Here is a 20,318-nt window from a genome sequence, read left to right on the forward strand (position 1 = left end):
GTAGCAGTTGCGTTATTTATTTCCCATGTGAATTACACTTCACTTTCCTAATACAATTACTTACGACACTACATAAAAGAGCCAACTGCAATTTAATAAAGTGAAACGGTGTAATGCCACTGAGCTCTAGTTTACATCGGTATAAGGCCTTCGTCGCAGAGATCCTGTGTATATACCCCGCGTATCAGGGCCCATGGCTCGTGGAGCTCATTTTAGTTTAAATTGAATTGAAGCCAAATGGATGCCATGATTTTAAATTGTTTGGTTTGGTTTACATTGCATTACGCAGAGTCGCCCGACGGCAATGTATTCATTGCACACATTCAGGCGCTGATGCTGTCGCTGGAGAAGGAGAGTTGCAGTCGAGCACAAAACTACACAAATTGCTGACATATTCAAATCAATTCGCTTGGGCATTGGCAATGGGCGCGTGTGTATGGGTGTGAATGTGTGTGTGTGTGTGTGTGTGTGTGTATGTGCGTGTGTGTGTGTGTGTGTGTGTGTGTGTGTGTGTGTGTGTGTGTGTGTGTGTGTGTGTGTGTGTGTGTGTGTGTGTGTGTGTGTATGTGTGTGTGTGTGTGTGTTTGTGTTTGCATATATACATGCAGTCATTCGCAGCTGTACTTGCAAAACAAATATCAAATTAAATAAATTGAAATGCTTCACTCCAATGTGTAGCGGATGCCGTTGATGAGCCAAATTGGAGAGTAGAGCTCAGCCGTCATGATAAGTGGCATATTTAAATTATGTGACCAACAGAAAGAGAAATAGAGAGAAGTTGAGAAAAAGAAGATATATAGAGAGAGAGAGAGAGAGAGAGAGCCGCAGTCAATTAGATACCTTGAAGTCAAATCTATAAATCATTAAGAGCAGCAAGCAAAATATCTGTGAATGGCATCAAAAAATGCAAAGAAGAAAGTGGATGAGCGAGCTCTTTTCATCATTCTTGTGATATGGTGTTCGACTAGATAATACCTTGTAACAGACCCAACATGCGTTTAAGGCTACATTCCATCATCCCAGACAGAGACAAAAAAACAACAAACCTTTTTCAATCCTCAAAATATGCTAAAAAAAATTAAATAAATACAGGTCGGCTAATAATTTTTGCACGTTTTAAAAAAAAATAAAATAAATAAATAAAACTTGAAACGGACATATAAATATGGCAAGATCTACAACTAGCTTTATGGCTGAGATTTATGCTGTCTGTGCTAATCAAGTACAGGAATGTATTTTTTTGGGTCTGTTGCATAACTTGGTGCAACTCTAAGATACTCTTTTATGTGCAGTTTTGAAGGTCACAGGACTCGAGAGGATAAAAAAAGAAGGCAAAAAGACAAATTCAATTCAAAGCTCAGTTTAAATGGCTCACAACACACACACAGACGGTTAAACAACTCTCAGCGTCAACGAAGCTCTTAAGTGGAATGCACAATATGCACAATGGACGGACGGACAGACGGACAGACAGATAGACGGAGCGGCAATCCCTTTTGTATTACAGAATGACTGGCTGGCTAACCGAATGACTTGGCACTGGCATCGCAGACTGCCAGCAGCCTTTGTTGGTGCCACTCTGACGCCAAAAAAAAAAAAAAAAAAAAACAGACACAAACAGTGCGACGAAAAATTGCGTTGTGTTCCAACTTGTGTAATCCAGTTTAGCTGTTGTTGCATTCACCTTCACTGTTAAAACTGCAAGCAATGGTTTTTTTTTTTTTAGGTGTTTATGGACCCTAAGCCCTAGAACCGCAAGCAAGTAAGTTGGTTGCTGCCTTCGGCTAAACAACTCAGTTTTTGGCATCAAAAATAGTTGAAAATCTAATTCAACTGCCGGACAGTCCTGTTTGCCATGCCCAATGAAAGTTACTACAAACTAAATGAAAAACACACATAGACATAGACCTCATTCCATAAACAGGGCTAAAAGCTTTACTTTATTAAGCCAAGCTGTTAGCTTGTAGAACTCAAATAATTCATTTATTTGGCATTCGAATCCAACACAGCGTTTTCATTTATTTTAGCCAAAACCATTATTCGCAATTACTTTTTAATGTACTCAAACTTGATGTAAAAATACAATAAGTAATTAAAGTGTGAAAACAGCAAACTTTTTAATTTTGCCATTTATATGATTACTCTATTGTTTCTATTGGATTAATAGATAGCTGACCAGTTCATAGTGGCGTATATTAAATTACTTTTGTTTTGGGGCAATGTTAATGATTGCTTGTCAACCGTAGTGATCACCATAATGCACTTTGTGACGTTGTGTCAGCTTCAAATGATTGGGTGCTTAGTGACTTGGGACTGAAAGCAGTGCCTATTTTTCACAATTTGTCCCCCTTCACCTAAAAACCACCTTCACAAGTACACAAGCACAACTTTTGGACAAGATTTATTGTGCAACTTGGCTAAAAAAGGAAACATTTTTGTATCACACAAACTTACTCTGGCAATGCCTTTTAGCAGCATCACACAAACATTGAAGAGACCATCTGCACTTATACAGATAAACACATATACAAATGCAACTACACCGGTTGGCATCCCTTGTGTCAGGCGCTGCACCATGTAAATACCCCATGGTATATGAGGGCATTTGGCGCACAATCAGTTGTAGTGATTTTACGCATCATAATGAAAACAATTGGGTATTGCTTGATTCTGATTTGATTTTCATCAAATGTTTTTTGGCATTGTAATTGAACGTTATTGCGGTATTGCTGCATGTCTGGCGTTATGCATAAATTTTGGTGCTTACTAATTTTATGCATACACTGTAAGATTTTAGCATACTAATGACATGATCAGCATATACATATATCTATATATGTTCAGCTAATCCTCAGATAAATCAAATGGAAAACGCAAGTGCAAACTCAGGAAGTCAATTGGTGTCATTGCTAAGCTCACAGTCAGAAGGCGTTCAGCATATCAAAACTGACAAATATCCTTAACTGAAACAGTAATCAGAGAGATGGATAAGGAGAGAAAATGTGGGGGGGGAGGGGTTATGGGTGTGTGTTAGAGAGAGCGAGAACTATACACATACCAGTCTGCGTCTCTCTGTCCAGTCCGGCTAAAATTGTAAAGCAACGTTCGAGCCATGGCCTACGTCCCGGCTAAAAAGCATTCCGTACCCGTGCTTGATCCCCCTAGTTAGTACAGAGCGTTATATGTAAATCGCATTTGGCATACATTTTTAGACAGTTGTTGCAAACTGAGTTCGAGCTGGAGTCCGAGCATTAGCATATGCCAGCAGCAGTTGCCTGCTGCTCAGGGTTACACAAGCAAGCATTGCAGGTACAGAACGAATTGCCGTAAGGATATGAACATCCATAACCTTCTTGCCCACCATCACACCCCATATCACCATGCCTACTTCTTGATTTATGCTGCTTCCACAGTAAAAGGCAATACTTTTGCGGGCTGATTAAAAGTTCGATAACGATAAGCGTTCATACTTAAATATCTGGTCTGGAATAATTGCAATTGCTTTGACTAATTAAAAATGCATTCGGCTCTTAGCCGCTGCAAATGTTTTGGATATTTGTGAAAATTATTGCAAGGTTTTTTTGCCAAAACACTTTGAGCGCCTAATTGAAATGATAGCTTCTTCGAAAGACGGAGAGCGGAAAAACCTGGTCAAAAGGAAAATTAATTGGAAGTGACATAAGCACTTGAAAGCATCCTTTCATTATGCCAAATGCCAAGCATCGCTGACATTTAATTTCCGCATTGAATGCCAGCCAACAAAACTTTTTTTCTGAGCACCGCAAGCGTTGATTAAAGTTCCCCTCAAATGTATTCAATTTTTTAAAGCATACGCTCAGATTATTAAGGAATCTGTTTTGGGATTTGATAAGGTATAGATACCAGTATATATGTATATACAGAAATGTCAGCAGTCCGAATAAAGCCATCTACCAAATGAACCGCTCCCGGGCTATTGGAGACCAAAAAATAAGCGACTATTACATCAAACCACCGATCAGCCACACCAAAAATCCGTTTGTTTTTTCTCTGCAGTTTTCCGGTTTTCCACGCGGTCGAGGACAGGCGCGACAGTTTGTCCAGCATCTGGATCCCACATTTCGCTGCCCTTTTGCCTCAATAGACTGGCATTGTGGTTAATAAAAGCCGCGATTTTACTACTCTAGAAAATTGCCTGGTTTCGGTTTTGTAACTTTTTTTCACTGGCTGTTGACAACGAGGAGACAGCCTGCTGACAGAGTAGGGAAACGTAAAAGGGGTATTAGCATTCTGTCTGCGCTGCTCGAGAAATTTGTATATCCTAAACTCATTGAAAATAAATATAAAATGGTGCATAAGTGTAACAGCCACAGGGCATAATCTACAGCCCTAAAAAGTATATAGAATATATTAAAGCTAGGGACTACAAACTTGAAATATTGGTTCTCTTGGACAAATTAGAGATAACGTGATAGACGCGGATCACACAAAATTAGACTCTTTTAAAGGGAAATTCGGCAATAAGTCTTGAACCTGTGATTTAATCAATTTAATGTATTTTCAAGGTATCTTCTTGTCGACCTCACTCGACTAGAGCTTTCTTACTTGTTTTTTTATTTTTAACAAGCAGTAGCGCACCTAGTAGAGTTTATTTGGAGAGTCATGTTTATATTTGTTTATCATTAGCAACTGTATAAAATAAAATGTTATTTAGTTTGTAGCTTAGTTCGGCTAATTTAAAGATAAAGGTTGAAATATCTTCTTTTTTTTTAATGATCTCTGCAACATTATAGGACGTTTTAAACTTTCTTATATAGTTTTAACTCATATAGAAAATGTTATTGTATTTTATCTTTATTAAATGAAAGTTGTGTGAATTAAGCATACATTTAATTTACAGGCATCTATAAATTAAACAAGATACGCGATTTGGTATTTGAAAATGGCTGTTAGAATCCATGGAGACTTCCAACAATCACTTTAAAATTCATAATTATTTTATTACATTTATACAGATAATAGAATTTTTGGTGCCAATTTGCACATTTAAGTAACTGTTCTAATTAAAATTGATTATTTCATTGTGATTGACAATAAATACAAATGCATATCTTATATTTATTGTTTAAAAACAAACCAAAACAAGATGAAATAATAAATTATCCTCTCTGCATTTACATAATCTAATAAACTGACATTTAAAACGAAAATTCTGCACTTGCTTTACTTGTTGTTGACTTTCGATTTTTTTTTCTCAAATTTGAATTCTTTATTGTGATGCAAATTTACAATAAACTACAGCCTGGCTGTGATTACAAATATGCTTAAAGTCTTTGTGATTTAATTTTTGATAAATTTTGCGTGGTTGCAAACCAGACCAGAAATGTTTTATGAGTTAGCTAAAAACCGTAAATAATCGAACGTCCACACTGTGCTGAAAATTACACACTGTTTAAAGTTAGATTTTCTCCACTTATGTATATTTATAGTGTGATATTTTCACGCCTCAATAGCACACATTGTCTCAACAGACAACCCACGCTCTCCACGTTATCATTTTAAGCAGACACCCCCCGCATGCCAACACTGGGCACAGGATGGGACAGTGGCTTTCTGGCAAGTACACTTGGTTGGGTACGAGTTGGACTTGGAGTTGGGACTGAGCTTGCTAATAGTTACTCTCGTACTGTTTGGGAGTTTAAATAAGGCATTAAATTGGCTTATGCTTAGTTTAGTTTGGCTTAGTTTAGTTTAGTTAGGTGTAAATAGGAAACACGCACACGCCATGAACTGAACCGGCTCAAAGGCATATTCAAATCGACATTTTCATAGATATTTCGAATTATTTATTACGCTTGTGTGTTAGGCAATATGTCGCTGATGGTCATTTCACATTTTGTGGATTGTAATGGAATTAAATATTAATGTCTCTGTGTCGAAATATCTATGACCGCAGGCCTAATAAAAATACGCACAGGCAAGGAAAGCAATAGATAATCAATATAAAGGCATTGCAAATTTCTCAAGAAATTTACAATTTTCAAGTCATTTTATTACTTTGTAAATTTCTGAGCACGAGTAGTATTTCTCAAAAAGACTTGTCATGCATTTTTAAATTGAAGCAATTATGCGACGGCAATTTTATCATAAGCATTTGTGTCTTCTTTAATTTGGTGCGAGTCACAACAACAGACAGGATGTTTGCACTGTAAACGTAAAATGGCTTCAATGTATTTGACAACACTTATTGTAGCCAATATCTGAGGGCCGGGCTGACTGTAAAGTTGTGGCCTGAAATTCATTTAACAATTTGTGGTTGGCTTAATAAGCGTTTTAGTATGCAGAATTTGTGAAAATTTGTGTAACACATTGGCAAAAGCACTTTAAAAATCATCAAACAGAACTATCTGAAAAATAAAATTTTAAATTCAGATGCAACAAATTATATTATTTCTATATTATGTGTGTATTTCAGAAGATTTTAAATTTTTAATATAAGTTGAAATGTATATCTTTCAAAAAATCCCATTAAAGTCGACAGAATCTCATTAAAGACAAACAACAAAAATGTTAAATACTAAATACCAATTGTAAAAATTAAATAGATAATGCAACATGCAATTAATTTTTACATGTTTAATTTAATCATAGAAGCGTTAATGTAATTTGTTGGGCAATAATTGCTTAACAAACAATTTAGCTTGTAGCCAAATAACATCTATCAGGATCATAAATCAAAATTAACAAGTTGACGGCCAAGCTGTAATTATTTAACGTAATATTGTGAATATATAAATGTTTGTTGTATTTATTATTATGGAGATATAGATATAGATGTCGACAATTATGTTATCTGGCATGAAGTAAAAATGACTATAAGTACATGTTTCTAAATTATCTTTTAGTTGCACTGGAATTACAGATTCAGTGAATTGAATTAATATCTAAATTGTTATTAATTTGCATTAAACTATTATCCGCCTGTCCAATGCAAGCAAACCAAGTGCAAATCTGACAGCTGTGACATTTGTGACTGCTCAAACAGTTTTGTAATGTTTATTTGACTGCCTGTCCGTGAATTGCACAACGATGTCGTAGGCTCATCATCAGCATGCCAACGAAATCGAATTACTTCCGTTTGTTGTTGTCGACTCTGCTGCACTCGTACAAATTGCAACAGCATACACATACATACATAGAGACACACACACCTAGACACATAATATTTGTATGGCCCTGATCTTGGCTAACAGAGCAGTTACAATAACAATAGCTTTGATGCTGACACTTTGCTTTTCCCTTTTCCTTGCGAACATCCTGTTTTTCCACTTGCCACAGATTCATGCTTTTTTTTTGTCAACGTTTGTCTACATGTTCAGCAGGCAGCAGTTCGGCTAACACACATTTTACAACACAATCTCTACACCCATTCACTCAGTCACGGAACTCACAAATAGACAGACAGATTTTCATGGCAACGCTGCCAATTCGATGCTCTTCCCTCATATCAGTCCATATCTGTGTGTGAGTGTGTGTGTGTGTGTTGCCTGCCAGTGTGTAAATTGGCTTACGTAAATATGAAAAGTTTTTTTTTTATTGGAATTTGTTACGGTTTCTGTTTGTGGTATTGTTATTATCATTGCTTTTGTTTTTGCGGCTGAGGCGTTTGCGATTTGTGTAAATAAACCAAGGCGTCGAATTATAAGGTTTTGCATTAAAAAGGAACGCTTGTGAAAATATTTTGACTATTCAACTGCTCCACAACTAATTCCAATTATATATTTTTATTAAATTGCATACGGATCAGTTTTGGATAGATTATATGCAAATAATTCAAGCCCAGCTTAACATATATTTTCTACATATTTTTAGTGCCTTTGGCAAAGCTATAAAATAACATGAGGAAGAATATCAATTCAAATTTGTGTTAAATATAATTCACTTGTAGTTTACTCATGTGAAATTATTTATTTATATATTTTGCCTGCTTTAAATAATTGTTGATTTTTTTTATAAAGAGCCACTCGAAAGTAAACTTGAAAAATTATTCGACAGCAAAATTTGTTTCACAATATCTAAATTGTGCTCTCTTGCAAATTGCTTCTGCTATATATATATATATAAACAGAAATGTATCTTTATTATTTCTTTTCGTTCACCAAATTAAGATAAAGTGCACCTACTCATAGAAGATTTTTATTTAGTTTATGCCACCCATGATAACTAATTTTTAAATGTATTTCTTAAACCAACATTCTGACAGCTAAGTACTGCTTACATTATTTATAATTAAAAGTTTTCTATTTTTCTTAAAAATAAACTGGGAAGGATAGTTGATAGCTTTTGGTTTGACTACATATTTCCTGATTGTGTTTTTTCTTACGTTTTTTTGCTGTCCAATTCAAATAATAAATAATAATTTAAAAAATAAATAATAAATCATTTTAAAAAAATGTTAAATATGTCTTAAAATTATAATGAGTAAATTTTGTAATTTATATATTATTTTGATTTTAATCGACTAATTTGTAATTTGTCATTTTGTGGTCGATCAAGCCAAGTTTCGATCAAAGCAGGCATTCTGCAACATTTTCATATTCCAAACTGGAACTGCACACAGGATAAACCACTTTTGAGACATGCTAGTGTCGTAAGCACGATTTCCAATTAGATTATGCAGGAATGTAATAAAAATGAAAGATAATAACAACTTCTTTGTCATGTGAAACTCACCTGATTGTAGTCTATGTTATTGCGCAGCAGCTTGTTGACTTTAATAAAAATTCACTTTTTTACGCCACGATGATAACAAGCGAGTCTGTTCGTTTCTCAAAGTATTGTTCACTGAGCGCGAAAGCTTAATAAAATTACACTACTTGACGCGACACAAATGAACAGTAACGAAACAAAAAAAAAAAGAAATCAGAATCAAAACAACAATGACGGCTATTTCTTTTTCACATACACAAAAAGGAAATCGTAAACTGTGATTTTCAAGCTTGAGCTTCAAGTTGCTTGCAATGGATTCTGGCGACGCCAACTATCAATTTCGTTGAGTAAGCCGGAGTGCCCAGCAACTAATTGAAACGTTGGGGGCTAATAGTTTCGTTCTTAATAAGTCAATTCGCCTGTAGCAGAGACCCAGCTTTTATGTAATGGACGCTGTAAAGTTTACAGCGCCGGCTTTCTGCACATCAGCTGATTGTTGAAAGGATGTCTCTTTGGGAGTCTGTTGTTATTGCCTTATTCAATGTGAGATTGGGTTAACAAGTTCTATTTACACCGCACTTCTTGGCTAACAGTAGTTGCAAAAAGCTATCAAGTTACCAACTGGTTGGCTGGCTGGCTGACTGGCCGATTGGCTAGCTAACTGACTGCCTTTTGAGTGCAGAAAGTGCTGTGCGTCCTTACTGAAGAACCCACCGCGTACAACTGAATGCTGGCTGAATGTGCAAACTGCGATTATTGCAACGACCGTGTGTCCTGTGAAGCTGGCAGCAGCAGCAGCAACAGCAGCAGAGGTGGCAACACCAACAGCCGCAGCAGGAGCAGCAGCAGCAGCAGCAGTAGCAGCGCCAACTAACACATAGATGCAGGGCCCATGTGCATGTGTTGTCGGAATGTACATAATGCACGACAGACGAACACTAGCCGAAGTCATGCCTGGTGTCAAGGGTTGTGTAGCCAAAGCAAACCACCCAGTCCCCCCCCCCCCCCCCCCCACACACACCCTCTGCATAACGTCAGTTGTTGCAGCTGTAGTTGTAGTTGCAAGCGAAACTGAGCAGAACAGAGCAGAGCCGAGGGCAGCGCAGTTGTGTGCGGTTGCAACCCACACACGTTCAACGGCGCCCCATATTTGTTGGCTTAGTGCCACGCAACTACAGGGCACTTTACAGTTGCTGCTTACAGCAGCAGCAATAGCAGCAACACATTTTAAAAACATTTCCTCTCTCCTTCTCTGGTCGCTCTCTCGCTCTCGCTCTCGTTCTCTCTCTGTTTGTGGTGTGAATTTTGCCGGTTCTTATCAGTGTTGCTGTCATTAACAGGGCTCTGTTAAATGCCACCAGCTGTAGCACCTAGCTTTCCATTTCATTTTTTTTTCCTTGCCATTGCACTTGGCTTCGGCATTGACTCGTTTATTATGTAAAAGTACAAGGACATTTTTATGTAGTATATATATATATGTATATGCATACATATATGTATGTCTGAGGCGTGTGCGTGCCAAGTGTTGGGCAAACAGGCAAAAGCAAAAGTAAAATGCAAGAAAGATTAATTTGACGCCAGTCACTGCTTAACGGACTTAGGCATCAATGCAGCAGCTCGTGGAAATTTCCTAAGACAATTGACTTAATGTGTCCGCCTGTTGAATCATTCAATAGTTTTTTTTTTTACCAACTTAAAGGCGTGAGTCAAACGCAGTAACGAATGCCAAGGTTGAAGGTTTGGTGCAATCGATCAGACGCCTGCTCCTTTCCATTAACTGTTTTGTGCGTGGCCAATGCTGGGTGGCCCGCTAGCTATCTACAAGTATTTAATTCAAAGCAGTGGCGGAAGCAGGAGCCGGAAGCGAGAGCAGCAGTAGCAATTCGCAGTGCTTGTTGCCGACTGGGCGACGCTAACAGAGCGGTGTTAAATCAGCACTGTTAAGTGGCCGGCACGTGTTTCTCTCACGCCACTCAGCCCACGCACACAACGGTATCGTTTTTTTGATTTTGTTTTGATTAATAGCTTCGCTGCTGCTTATCAACAGCTACGCATACACACACACACACACACGCACACTGAGCAGAAAATGCAACAATGCCACGTGGCCGGCATTTTGTTTCTCTCTCTCTCTCTCTCTCTCTCTCTGCCATTCCCATGCTCCCTCTCTCTCGCGGAGAGCAGCCTCGGCCTGCGCTCTGTTTACAACTTGGGCAGTGTAAGCTTAGTGGCGCCCTGAAGCATGCAACAGAAGTGCTCGTCACATCGAACATGTTGCATTCGGCTCCATCCGTCTCGCTCTCGCATTGCCCCACCATGAAATACAAACTCTCGTTCAACAACAACAAAAAAACAACTATTACATAAGTCGGCTCGCTCCACCTACACAACTGCAGTCAATTTACATATGTATTTGGGCACCTACTACATGCTTCTATGTCCGATCGGACAACGAATGAAATGTGCGAAATTTTCGGTACTGTGTGTTATTCGTTGTCTTAAATTCCATTTAAATGTTGCCTGCTTTTTTGGGGCAGGTCGGTTAATACTTTATTTCCAATTGCACGAATAGCATTCGCAATAATATTTGCCACGCAAGAAGGGTTAGCTTTTGACTTAATTATAGATTTTTCTATTGTTGACAAATCTACACTTCTGTGTTTCAACTTTACAATTACATTTAGGTTGTACTATTTGAAATATCAATTGTTTTCATAAAAAGCTACTAATTATAATTGTTTAAAAACAAAATCTCATATATTTGCTGTATAAAATCTACAAAAAGGATATCAGTGGATATCTAAGCTAAAACCTAAAACCATATCGTAAAATATTCACAATATATATTAAGAATCTCATAGCAACATAGAATATTCCATGAATTTTTAAAGTATAGTCAGAAAATTTAATAGAAATTAAACATATTTGTAATTTAACTTTAAAAGTAAGCTTCATATCTTTATATCTTTTCATTATATATTTTTAGTTACAACTCAATGCTTAGCTTATTTTACAAACTCCGTTTTTTTGTTTATGTATGACATTTTTTATGTCTGAATAAATAGCAGTTAAAAAAAAAATGAAATTGTACTATTAATTTTATATTAATGATTCTTTCAAGTAAATAAAAGAAAATTTAAGATTTTACATTTCTTCCCAGAAATACAAAATGGTGAACATTTTTTATGCAAATCATCTTAACAATGAGTATTATTTCTTTCTCCAACATTTATTAATCTTTACAGTTATGAGTAGCTCAAATAAAGTAGAATACATAAAAACAAATGTATTATTATATTATTAACTCCTCCCCTTGCAACATGTTTGGCGTAAAATTCCCCTACATGGGCTCCCTACAGAGTTTTGGCCTCTACTCTACTACATTTGGCCATTGCAATGACTCTTGTTGTTGTGATACATGTCACCTACATATACATAAAGACACACACACACACACATGGACCCACATACACACAAAATACATCACGACGGGTGCGTACGTCGTTTACATAGGCTCCAATTTTGCTGGCAGCCAACCAACGACGGGCATTCATGTCTCGGTACATACGGAGCCGGGGCACGGCGAGGGGAGCAACTCGTCGTCTCATTCGTCGGACGTTTGTGAGGGCCCTCGCCCGTATCCTGGCCCGAACTTGGCATACAATGTTGCTCGTTTAGCCTCGTGGCCAGGCGTCGAGGCGAGGCGAAATGTTGGGGGGCGGAGCGTATGCGTAATATTTACAAAAAACATTTGCAACCAAATGCATTTAAAACACTTTCGGCTTGCTATGTGTGTGTTTGTTTTTTTTTTATTTTTTTTCAACTATTTCTGTTTTAGCCAATAGCCTGAGTTCTTTTTGGTTGCATCAATTTTAATCCTAATTAAATGTCATTTTAATAGCACTTTAAATTGCATATTTATTTGTATTGCTGTTTGGCCGGCAGCGATGCCAACTTTTCGCAGAGCACTGCTAGTACATTAGTTAATACAATTCCCAAAATGCACAAACTAATTTAGCTGAAATGTTTTTGCTTACAAATGTGATGACGAAGCGGCAGCTTTTCATCATCAGAGAATTTCCAAAAACTTGCTTTAGCTGAAAAACAAAGACCTTAGCTCCAGCTCCAAATTCAACTTCAATGGCTTCTGGGATCCCTGATGTTTTGTGTTTACAACTGAGCATCATTTGCTGAAGCATTTCATGCATTTGCATTACAGCTGGCGACAGGCAAAGGAGTCGCCATTTTCATGTGTGTGTATGTGTGTGTGTCAGTTAGTGTGTGTGTGTGTATTTTCTTGATGAAAATGCCAAATGGTTTGTGTCTCTTTATGGGAATTGTTGTTTGTTGTTCTTTGGGTTTTTAGTTTTTAGCAACTGCATATTTAGCCAGCAGATAAGCAGCATTATAGTAAGCAGCACAATATGTGTGAATGTATGTATGTGTGTCAGATTGAGAAGCTTTAGTTTTTTCAAAAGAATTAGAGCATGCACTGGCACAAGAACGAACAAAAACACAAATAATCAAAAGCGGGTGTTGAAACAGAGTTCTTTAAAGTATTTATTTTACATCCGTATTTTGTTTTCAAGTTTGTATTGAATGAGACATCATAGATCCCATAATGTATTTATATTTTTAATATTTATATTTTTAATCACGATGAAACTTTATGTAAATCCCTCTTCGATGTCTACGTCTATGTCAATCTAGAAAGAGCGGTTGCATTGGGGAATTGCCAGATTGCCATATTAGCTAATGCTATTTTTAATTTAGTTGTATAAGTTATAATGAGTACAAGTTTAGCCCGTGCACAAAAATAGAAAATAATTATTATTACTAGCCTCAGATTATATAATACACAGCATTTACACACATAATACCTTCAAAACATTTCAGGAGCCTTCCAATCGCTCGAATGGTATAAGACTCTTGGCAAGGACACATTTGAGAGCAGTGCTTCCGGTTGGGCAATGCAAAATCAGCTTAACAGCTGCTCAAAGGGAAACTCAACAATGGCACAGGACATTGTGGTAGCAGGATCAGGATGCAAAGCTCAGGAAGTGCAACACTTGCAAAAGTTTCATCGTGCCGGCTGCTTAATTTTAATTATGCGCCGCTTATAAATTCAATTGCACTTAACAATTACAAACAAATTCGGTTGCTGGTAAAGTTTTCACACGCAAACGACACAGACAATTTTTACAGGATTAGTTGCCAGCAAAATGGGAAATTAATCCGACAGCTTTTGTGCAGCGTTAGAAGGACACCGGCCACACACAATTGCCAGCGCACTTTTCCAGTTATCCTTGAAAATTGCTTGTTAAGCAAGTAACTTGAACTGGAGCAGTTTTTGCCAGCTGGAAAAGTGTTGTATGCAAATGCGCCGAAAATGTGCTGGCCCAGACACTTGAGTTAATGATGGGCTTTGACATTGTGCGGCAATTGTTCCGCAATTAATTATTCATAATGCCCTCGAATGAAGTGCGCAGACAAAGGCCTCGTTCATTCATTCATTCACTTCATGCAACGGCCTCTTTGCGAAAATATTCATTTGCATTAGGCCGAAAAGAAAAGCCTTTCACTGCTCGCATAACCTTGAGCATGACCAAGCTGGCCAAGATGGACAGCACAGGAAGGCAAAACCTTGGCCGGAATCAAAATTCAAATGCATGTCTGGTAGCCGCAGGCAATGGCCACAAAACCAGCTAAGCAGAGAAAATTGTCAAATAGAAAATAGAAAATGGCGCAGCACAGAAACTTTCACTGGCACAAACATCGACGGCTTCTTAGCCATGTTAGCAGACACTGTCAGAAATTGAAAATCGTGCGCAAAATTATAAAATATTAATCGCAGACGCATTGTATTTGAATTAACCCGACTTGGGTAATTTATCCAACTTCATTTTGTCGCGACGTGCACAAGTTTTACGCCAGGTGGCAAATGAGATTTTCGGCTTGGTAAAAACTGGCGAAAGACATGCCCAAAAACCAAAGGCAAAACAAGTCCACATACCAAACGGAACATACCAAAAGAAAAACTAATTTCATGAAAATGACTTCAACTGTGAAATAATTTTCCAAACAGTCCGAGCTGCCCCAAAGGCAGCAATCGTCTAACCATTGGCAGCTTGTTATCGGCCACTCGTTTTGGCCCCCGGGGGCATTATAGCTACTTTTTTTTTTCGATTGTCGCACGCCTTTTTTCAAATAAGATGTTTATAAAAATGTGTGTGTATTAGCTTGGCTGAAAACTTTGTCCAATTGTTGGCAAAGATAAATGTAAAGGTAGAAACTTTTGCAGACTCAACCTGACTGATCTAGTCGAACGTGTCCGACTAGCAGATACGCTGTAATTAACCCTTAACATTCGAGGTCATTTTTTGAGCATAAGTGAAATATTAAATGATTTCCTTTGCTATTGCTATTTTCTATAAAAGTGACTTTAATATTTAGCGACGTCTGCACAAATAAACATATCGACTAATCTAGTTATGTTGATCTTATCCTGTTTTTGTGGTCAGGAAAAGCAAAAATATGTTAGACGCCCAGAAGATACTATCAAATCAATAACACTGGGCTTATATAATATTGTCAACAAAAACATTCGATTTTGCTTGCAGTTGAAACAGATTAGTTTTGAATTGTTTGATGTGTTTTTCCAATCACACATCGGTTTTATAATTTGTGGTCACACAATGACGTAAAAAGGCCACACAAAAAGCATCATTCACCGCTAATCACGCAAATAGACGGTGATTGAGCTTTGGTTAATTATATCGCTCCTAATATGTATACCTGTGGATGGATTTATGTATACATTTCCACAAATTCTTTCAGAAAATGCTTTAGTGAATATAATTATAAGGCATCATTAAGAACTTCTGTGTTTCCCAAACGATTCACAGGCTGAAGAAGGAATGAAAATAGCGATCGAATAAAGAAGTAATGAAATACATATTTTATTGATCAGCAACAATAGCGGAGTCCATATAACCATGCCCATTTAAATATTCTTGATTAGCAACGATTGTCTAGTCGATTTAGGCATATTCCTCCGACTGTATGTTTAATAAAACTTACACTTATCAATATCGGAGTACTATAATATAATGGCTCATGTAATGATGGCGTTTAATAAATAACATTATTGAAACAAATTTTATGTTAAATTTATTAAGCAAGACACTTAAAAAATTGATTGATAAGCATTCGTATCACCACTAAAACTAGCTTATGCGACTCCTGAATAGAGACAAGATATCTATAGAACAATTAAGGTTTTTAATACAATTAGTACAACTCTTACAACTAAGAATCGGTTGAATTTTAAAATACATAATGACATTTAGAATATGTAAACTTTATAATGGTGAACATTATTATTTTAATTGGTTTCTTTAGATTATCTTAAATCTAGGATAAATATCAAAATAAGATCACTCTAAAATAATAATAAAAGGCTGATACCTAAAAAATCATTATTCGTTCTAACCGATCCTTATGGTTTGACTAAATATACATACCATATATATACCATATACCATACAATGCACAACAAAGTTAAAACTCCAAAATACTTAAACATTTTGTTTGAAATCGGCTAAGTGCAAATGCGATGCGAGCATCTGCGACCAAAAAAGAGCTTCAGTTGCGGCTCGTCTTTTGAATGCCAAGTGGAATACGTAGAATTTTCAGTTAGCAGTAAAGAACAATTTTCAATTTAAAACTTGTGGAAATTGCATGCATAAGCAGTGCTGGCATTTAATTTCTCATTAAACTGCAAGACAGGACAGGAATATGAGAGGAAATAGGAGCGGCAACCGCAAGTCTGACGCCGTCAATTGTAAAATATGAAAATATGCAATTATAATTTACAGTTTCTTTCTTCTTTTGGTTTTTGATCTAGCTCGCTTGCCACATAAATTTCGGAAATAGCTGGGGCAACTTTGTGCCTGAAACGCGTACGCACATAAAAAACATGGCCAAAACTTTGATGCTTAAGACGGAGTTGCGCTGCTAATCCGGACGAAGATGCTCCAAGCCAGCAAACTGCAAGGCGGCAAGCACTTAACAATTAACTTGGCTTGCACCTGCAGAGGCCGCTGTGCAACACGCCCCCACCTCCCCTCTCTTGGCCTCTGCGCTCTACTGGGGCCAACACAAACACGCTCAAATAGCAAAGAACTGACACGACGCGTAATTTATGTTAAGCGTTGAATTTTTATGTTCAAACAAGCGAAGAAGCTGCTTATAATACAAGCAGCCCCCATAACCAGCACCAACCCGACACACACTCAACTCCATTCTCAGATCAGCGTCTTTGGTGCGGGCAAAAAGTTAATTGAAACACATGCAAGAATGAAACCTGACAGAGATGTCAGCAGCTGCGTTGCAACGTTCATGCAGCGGCAAATTATGATGTGAACGTGGCAAACATTGCCTTATGGCCAGCCTTATCTAAAATAGTATTTATAGTTAATGTTTTCGGATACATCAACTTCTGGAAACAGTAATTGTATAATCTTTCAATATTATAAGTTTCAATCTACTCTTTGTACATTATGCCTACAAAACTATGTAGTAAAAATTGATGTTTTAACATATTATTATACTATTCGCGATAATAATAATATATATAGTAAATCAAAATATGCCAGAGTTTTTCTGAGAGTTTTTTTTGCTGTCATGATATATCTCACATCACTACATCTCTTTTCGATAATACAATATATTTATTTGACATGCTGAAAATGAATCTTTAAAAATTAAACATGCACTCCGCACACGCATGAACCTGTCGATAATGGGATAAAGTGCAAATTAACTTGAGTCGCTGCATTTGCATCCTCTTAACGTTTATCTCAATCCGCATCCGCATCCGCTCGATGATTGCGATTGTGCATGAAAAGCCAAACTCAAGGCAATTGCTTTTCGCCAATGAAATCAAATAAAAAAATAATAAAAAAAAAAAACAATCGTAAACGAAAACGTGCAATTTAATTAAGTACGTGAATTTATAAGTAAGAGTGTGCATTCTATATGAATAATAATGTAAAATATGACAACGGAAAAAAAAAATCAAATATTGAAAAAGTCATCGCAATCGGAGCTATCACTGTATCGCATTTATTAAATTAACAACAATATTATGGCCACATTGAGCGTTGTTGTGACCAATTATGGCTACAAAGTATCTTCATTAAATTATAAATTCATGAGCTTAACGTAATTTGCATGACAATGCACTTTATGAAGTACTTTATGCCATTAAAATAAAAAAAAAAAAAAACGTTATTTAAGCCATAAAACGAAAAATGAGAGAAAAAAATAATAAAAATCTGGTGGCCATAATTACAAATGGCCAGCGGCCTATTGACACTTGCATCATGTAAATTAAAAATTATTATTATTATTGTTGTTTTTATTTAACAACTGCAATGCAACCAAATAAATGCAAAAACACCACAACAACATCGCGAAAACCTTAAATTTCTACCGCCAGATTTAATGTGGCAAATTGATAAATTGATAAAACGGCTAGCATAACTAAGACCTCAATTGCTTTTTTATGCCAGCCCATAAATTATTTCCACGATAAGCAAAAACCAACGCGCAACAGATTTGCAAATACAAAAACAATTTATTGTTTACCCCATAACTAAATAGATGCAAACATTTTTGGAATTTTCGGTGTGATTATTTTATTTGCGGCCAATATTTTTGGTTTGAAAATTTGCCCTACAAATGGTTAAACAAAATGTACGCCACCCATCCATGCGCTCGGCGGCCTACCACCAGATGAGAATCAAATTATTTATTTTGCATGTGTGATTATTTTTATTCACATACAGACACACACGCACACACACACACACAACACATACAACACGCGCCGTTTGCCAACTGACAGAGGAGAATTCATTTTTTAATGCCCGGCGGCGCTGAAAAGTATGCTATGACTATTGCTATGCATTGAGTGTACATATGCATGTGTGTTTGTTTGTGTGTGTAAATTAAATTTGCATATGCATTGCATAGTTCTTCTGAAAACGAAATACAATTAACAAAACACACACATTCGCTGCATACACGCACACTTCTTCTATTTTTTTTTAATACATGCTCTGTTTTAAATTATTTTTACTGGTCAACATCTGAATGTGCCTTTTTAATTCTTTATTCTAAAAAATAAATAAACCAGAAGGAGACGATTGAGTTAGCGAAGCATTTTTCTTGCATTTAATTCTATGACTACATTATTCATCACTTGAGTTAAATTTTATTCACATCCTTAAAAGCCGACCAGTGGAAATATGCACATTTAAGGCCGTCTTTCCTTCTATTCCTTCTGTATAAATACATATTTGTTTTTCTGTAAACCTAATGATTTCCCTGCAAATTACCAGAGATTAACGTCATATCAATGGCATTTCCATTGCAGCTGACAGCAGTCGCAGCTGCTCCCTATCAACAGGCCAAGCTAAAATTTGTGCAAATATATTTGCTACGTGCAACCTATAAGTTATTGTGTCTTGGCAGACCCGGGCAGAATATAAATGGGTCTCAAGTACAATGGGTACAACAAATACACATTTGTCATGTTGCATTGATGTTAAATTGATGCAATTGCAGCCTGGCAACAAAGCTCTTTTATAGTCTAAATTTAGACTGGAGAGGATATAAAGCCAGAGCATGCGAATGCTGCCATATTTTATTTATGATCGCAATTTCGCTATACAAAGTGGCTTTGCCTGTATTTCGGACCTACATTTTTAAGCCGTACAATGGGTTAAACCATGCACCACGGAACTATTTTAAAACTAGAATTCATTGTTATTAAGTGTCTTAGAAAAATAAATAGGTAAATCGTACAAATATCATAGGTTGATTTATTATAAGTTTCATTTGACTGCCTTAAAGTTAATATTTTCTTGTTTTATAATCAACCAATATTTCGATAAAAAAAAATAAAATAAAAAAAGCAAATAAATGATCAAAATAAACAATTAAATATTTGTTCCTTAAATCAGTCAAAATCCGTGTATCAAACCGGAATTGGAATCGATTATTTACCGATTGAATTTCTGAATTGAAATCGGAATCAAAACCTAAACTTAACATTTCTGTTCTTAGTCCCGAAAAAGAACCAAGAACATCGTAACAGAACATCATATGTGAATGTGTCTGTGCTCCAGCTGGTTATATTCAAAATTCGAAGTTTCTTTTCAGACGGACATCTCTAGATCGATTCAACTGTTGATCCTGATCAAGATTAAATATACCTTATTAGTCCGGAGATTTGTCCACGAATCGGAATCGGAACCGAAATTTGTTTCGGTTTGACACCCTGATCAATAATCAATAATCAAATGCATGCGATAGATATTTATAATTGTTTTATAGCCAAAATCCCATGCAGGCTGCGTTTTTTTTTTGGGCTATAACTTTATTTTGGAAAATGTGTTGTGTACATTAATTACAGCAAAGTGGTTAACCTCAGTCTCAATGCTCTGTGCTCGGTACCCTGGGCTCGGCACAATCCAGCCAAAATCACATAATCCCCTGGCCAGCCAACAGGCCCGTTGTGCTAGTCATAGAGATGCACGCGTGTCGATTTCTATCAACATCCG

General features: G+C 36.6%; 1 protein-coding gene across 2 annotated transcripts in view; it reads right to left on the minus strand.

Annotated features, from left to right (window-relative positions):
- Positions 1-20,318, minus strand: part of LOC116805419 (sex determination protein fruitless-like) — a 37,967-nt gene that overhangs the window by 14,702 nt on the left and 2,947 nt on the right. Inside the window, exon 1 of one of the 2 annotated variants that reach the window (XM_032737195.1) lies at positions 8,713-8,757. The exons of the other annotated variant lie outside the window; for it this stretch is intronic. The gene's annotated coding sequence lies outside the window, so the exon portion shown is untranslated. Of the gene's footprint in view, positions 1-8,712; positions 8,758-20,318 lie in introns of those variants that run through there. 2 annotated transcript variants of the gene reach the window in all.

Source organism: Drosophila grimshawi, unplaced genomic scaffold (genome assembly GCF_018153295.1).
Source record: "Drosophila grimshawi isolate 15287-2541.00 unplaced genomic scaffold, ASM1815329v1 contig_311, whole genome shotgun sequence".
In the NCBI taxonomy this organism is placed as follows: domain Eukaryota; kingdom Metazoa; phylum Arthropoda; class Insecta; order Diptera; family Drosophilidae; genus Drosophila; species Drosophila grimshawi.